Source organism: Bison bison, unplaced genomic scaffold (genome assembly GCF_000754665.1).
Source record: "Bison bison bison isolate TAMUID 2011002044 unplaced genomic scaffold, Bison_UMD1.0 scf7180017598116, whole genome shotgun sequence".
In the NCBI taxonomy this organism is placed as follows: Eukaryota; Metazoa; Chordata; class Mammalia; order Artiodactyla; family Bovidae; genus Bison; species Bison bison.
This window is the reverse complement of record NW_011435375.1, coordinates 1-5446: the sequence shown is the minus strand read 5'-3', so window position 1 is coordinate 5446 and position 5446 is coordinate 1. Positions and strand designations below refer to the sequence as shown.

At 41.2% G+C, this 5446-nt stretch overlaps 1 long non-coding RNA gene across 1 annotated transcript; it reads left to right on the top strand.

Moving 5' to 3' along the window:
- Positions 1–1025: 1025 nt before the first annotated feature.
- Positions 1026–5440, top strand: LOC105002047. Its single transcript, XR_826912.1, has 3 exons — positions 1026–2497; positions 3267–3481; positions 4695–5440. It is a non-coding gene; the product is annotated as an uncharacterized LOC105002047 (long non-coding RNA).
- Positions 5441–5446: the final 6 nt, after the last annotated feature.

The following is a 5446-nucleotide window of genomic DNA, read 5'->3' as shown; positions in this document are numbered from 1 at the left end:
GGACACGACTGAGTGACTTCACTTTTACTTTTCACATTGATGCATTGGAGAAGGAAATGGCAACCCACTCCAGTGTTCTTGCCTGGAGAATCCCAGGGATCGCGGAGCCTGGTGGGCTGCCGTCTATGGGGTTGCACAGAGTTGGACACGACTGAAGTGACTTAGCAGCTGCACCTTGGGCTTCCTGTGAAACTTTGCAGGATGACACCTTTAACATTCTTTTGCTCTTAAGATCCTTAAAGGAATCTGAGGCACCACCTTAAGTCTTTCCAGGGTCTTACACTTACAGTCTACAGGTTTTACCTTTAGACCATGTTTTCCTGGCAGCACCCTTGATTTGATCTCAGCCCAGAAGCCATTTCTGTCCTTTAGCATCATGTGACAATTGGGTACGTGGAGATGCTGTAAAGGGGACACAGTATTGAACCCAGTGAGTCCTGGTTCCTTTATATTGAATAATACTTTTTAATTTTTCTTAGGCTTCCCAGGTGGCTCAGATGGTAAAGTGTCTGCCTGCAATGCAGGAGACCTGGGTTCAATCCTGGGGTCAGGAAGATCCCCTGGAGAAGGAAATGGCAACCCACTCTTGCCTGGAAAATGCCATGGGCGGAGGAGCCTGGTAGGCAACAGTCCATGGGGTAGCAAAGAGTCGGACACGACTGAGTGACTTCACTGTCACTTTCTTTTTAAATTTTTCTGATAGGTTATCCCTCTCATTGGTTTACTTTCAGCTGCTTCATGGCAAGAGTCTCTGCCCCCCATGTTTCAGTGTCAGTTTCTTCTCTTGCCTAGAAGCTGACACCGGCAGCATCTTCAAGGACCATCAGGCTTCTGTGTACAATGTCATGAAGCCCATTGGGTTTTCATTTCTTTCTCTGCATCCATTCGAGTGCCACTTACCTCCGGCTTCAAAGGCATTCTCACATGTTTCAGGTCTTTTTTAATTGCAGTACCTCATTTGGGGGCATCACCGACTTGATAGACACAAGTTTGAGCAAGCTCTGGGAGTTGATGGTGGACAGGGAAGCCTGGTGTGCTGCAGTCCATGGGGTCACAAAGAGTCAGATTTGACTGAGCGACTAAACTGAACCTCATTTTTAATATCAGTATCTGTGCCAGTTATTTATTGTTAACAAATTGCATTAGAAACCACCTCAAAGCCTAGTGACTCAAAACAGCATTTCCTTTGTTCACAAGTCTGCGTTGGGGCAAGTCTCAGTGAGTGAGCCCAGCTCATTTCTTCTCCAGTCGCATCAGCCAGGATGTCGTGAAGGTGGGGACCAGTCATCTGAAGACTTGTTCATGCACACGTCTGACAGTTAGAGCTGGCTTTTGGAAGGGACATTAGGTGGGGTGGTCAGTGGGGACACTGACATGTGCTCAGTATGTGGCCTTGCTTCTTCACAGCATGTTGCCTGATTCTAAGAGTTGGCTTCCCCACAGAGCAAAATTCAGAAGCTATTTAGCTTTAAAACTCACACAGCAGTTTCCCCAGACTCTGTCTAGGAGGAATCAGTTACTAGGACTAGCACATACTTGAGGAGAGGGAATTTCATGAGCAAAGTGTCAAAGAATTTGTAGACATGTTTGAAAACCACCAGCTCCACTCACGTTGACTTAAAAAGTAATCATTCTGTCTCAAGGAAAGTTCTTTCCAACTCACTGTCACTGATAGTCCAGGAAACAGTTTTTGTTTCCTTTGTCTCGTATGTTCTCTTAATCTGTGGAAAGTAACAAAGGGTTAGAAGAATGAGGCATTTTTTGTTGTTGTTCAGAAAAATGTATGGATCATCCCACTAAACTCTTAGGAGATGGGATTTCTTTAACCCTGTGAATCATTTTTCTTTGGAATGCAATTCAAATTAGCAAAAACTGTTTGTAGTTCAGAAAAAGGCTTATTGGATTAGAATCCATATTTAGTCCTTAGAGTCTTATTTTCACAATCTTCTTTTGGGAGGCATTTATTAACTCAGCCCTAGATAACTCAATACATGATACCTCAAACTTCTTTAAAAACCGTGGGACAAGCTGCGGGAAGGAGTAAGAGACATTCTACTAAGAGGTGACTTGTAGTCATTCTATGGAGGAAAGATAGAAAAGTATTACTGTAGAACAGTAAAAGAGTGTCAAATCAAGTGCAAATGTTTTTAGACTAAGATGATAGTGAAGAATATATTTTGTGACTCTTGGTGGTTTGAACTTCTTTCTTGATTCTTTGAGTTATTCCAGGTCCTACATTCTACAATACAGATACCATCGTATGTATTTGATCCTCGGTTTGAGTTAGGCGGTACTCAGTCCACTTCCCTCAGAACCAAATGGTATTGTTTTCTTCTTGCAGATTGATCATCTTCCAGCAGAGCTAGAAACTGCATGTTCACAATGTCTGCACCTGGATGCAAAAAATCGAGTTCTTCAACAGGAGTTATTATCAATGAAAGGATGGCAGAGGAAATGTGAGCAACTAGAGAAAGAGAACAAGAAGTTGGAGCAAGAGGTAGTGAAACTCAAAACTCATACAGAACTGAATATGGTAGAACACACTCAAGTTGAGCAGTATAAAATCAACTTGAGATTGAAGAAAGAGCAAGACAGGATCTCGTAGAGAAATTAAAAGAAGTCAACCTATTTTTTCAGCTTAATTTGTTGATCTGTCATGTACTTGAATTCACCTCACTGTAAATTACATTTTAGATGTATCAGCTTATATGTTTCCTCTACTTCCCTTAGAGCAGTGTGTTTTGTAGATTTCTGGAAGGAAGGGGGCACTTGTTTCTCCTTGTAAATATTTCAGTTTCCATCACAGTTATCAGTAAATTGATCTTTCAGAATGCTTCTCACTAGAGAATCCTTTTACTTATAAGACCAATTGGTATAAAACAAGACTATGAGGATGAAAAAAAATATGTGGTTTAGAACTGGTACCATCCTCTTGGCATTATTCTTAAGTTGTCTTGTTCAATTTCTAAATTTTCACTTCATCCTCTTAGTCTTTGAATTGTCCAGTTCCTTAAGTACTACTATAACATTGATTCCACATTAATTTTATAATTCAGATTTAATTCATGTCACATTGACGATGATTATTTTAAAGTTCCACTTTTCTTATTTTCACGTTTAAAAGCGCTCTCTGAATTACTGACTCAAAACTAAATGGGACAAATAATTCTATTTGTCCCATAATAATTATATTCATAATATAATTATAATAATAATTATATTCAGGTTATAATCATTAAAAATGTATCTTTTAAAATTTGACTTAGATACGAGCAGCATCTCAAGAAAACTTACAGCAGGTCCAAGAGGAGGATATTGCTTCTATAAGAAGTCAGATGGAACTCAGATTTAAAGACTTGGAATCTGAACTCTCCAAGATGAAAACTTTTCAAGATTCTAATAAAGCAGAGTTGGAAAAATATAAGCAACTCTACCTAGAGGAACTAAAAGTTAAAAAGGCATTGGAAAAAAGACTAGACAAGTAAGTCAAAACCCAGAATCACAGAAAATAAACTTTAGTCCATTAACTTCTCTCTGAAGCCTAATTTTTATAGAGCCAGGTTCCTGAGGTTAGTAGGAAGTGAAGGCTAACTGATAGTCACTGCCTGAGGGCGCCCTAAGAAAAATGAGTGATAGGGTATCCTTGTACGTTTCCCTACACTAAGTAAAAGCAGGCTTGTGAAATAGGGGAATTCACACAGGGGTGAAAGGCCGGGTAATTCACAGAGTGGCTGAAGCTAGCATGGTGACCTGACTGAGGGGCGTGTGGAGGCTGGAGAGGGCAGATCCCACCTGCAGTGCCGACTCCAGGTTTCTGAAAGCAGAGCGCCCCTAGGACGCCTTTCATAAGCCAAAGAGCAGACAGCAAAGGAGCAGGCACCCGAGGACGGGCTCTGCTAGTCGATGCCCACACTGAACATGCACAAGGGAAGCGCAGCTGCTCCCGGACAAGGCTCGGGGCTGTGGCGACTTGATGCTGGGATGTGGGGGCGGCTTCTGGAGAAGGAGCTCGGTGGGGCCGGTCTCCCTGCTTGGGAGCGCGATGCCTTCACTGTGAAAACATACACTGAACGCTGCTTAGAGCTTTTGCCTTTTTAAATGAAACCAAAAATTCTCTTCAGATTTTTTTTTTATTATGAAATATAGCTGCTGATGTAGGCCCTTGGTAGAAGTGAAGTAACAGAAAATGAACTTTGGAAAAGCAGGGGATACTTGTCATTATTCCTGGGGCTGTTTTAGCCCTTTTGTCACCCACTGACTTTCTCATCCTCCCTCGAGATTGTGGCTCTAGGTGATTCCTCAGAGCCAAATGCTTAATTTCTCCGAGGTCATGAGAGAAACGTATGTGCAAGGGTGGTGAAAGGAAGCACTTGAACGTGGCTTGGTGGGATGGGGTGTTTCTTCATCCCTGAACTGTTTCCTAGAGGCAGGTGTGTCCCAGAGGCAGCAGGTGTCACTGTGAGGCCACCTCCCTTTCTCTCCTCTCCCAACTGTGACTTGTTACTTGAGGAGCTCCAGACACATGTGTACTTCTTTAGAGCAAGGTTACAGCTATCATTGTTTACAAAAGGTCTGCTCTGTGTTTCCGGCGTTCAAACGGCTTAATGGGACATTCCATTTACTATATGGCAACTTAACAAATGCAAGTCATTTAGGGAAGCGTGAATGAAATTGGTGTTTTCCACCTTCCCCAGGACTAATGAGAGGCTGGCAGAGACGAGCACCAAACTCGAGGTGGAGAAACAGCAGAACAAGTCTTTACTGAGCACTCTCACCACGAGGCCACTCCTGGAGCGCCCTGGCATTGGAAATTTCAATAATACTCTAATTTTCAATTCAAATCTTTGTCCAAGAGCAAACCTAGAGTCTTCTACCTCAGTTCCACTCACTTCAAATAGCAGCATGATGACTTACTTGCTCAAGGTTAGTTCTAATATCTTTTTTTCCTTGGGTTTCAGATTTCTTATATGATTGATTCTTGGTTTTAATCTGAACTTCTGAGTTGTTTATTTGACTTACGCACACTAAGTAAAAGCCATAATTAATGAACATTTTGATTGTCTTTCCCCTAGATTTCTCGATTTTAGAAATACTTATTAACTTCTTAAATTTCTTGAAAATCTGGATTTAAATTCTACTATAGAAATGAAACCTTATTGCCAAGTAACCGAAAGTGTACTTTGAGATGTTTGACTTACTTTCTAATTGATTTCACTTTGGCAGTGGTTCAGAATCATTTCCAAGCTCTGCTGCACCCACCGCAGTTTTTCTGCCTTTAAGCATAAGTGAATGACTGGCGTCTAAACACTAACCACTTATGGGTGATTTTTTATTTGAACAAATCCTAGATAAATCCTTTTTATGGGTTAAACAAACTTGTAATACTAAATCAAAAGATTAATTTCTAGTTTTAGATGATCATTTTTTGTCATTTTCTTACACAAGA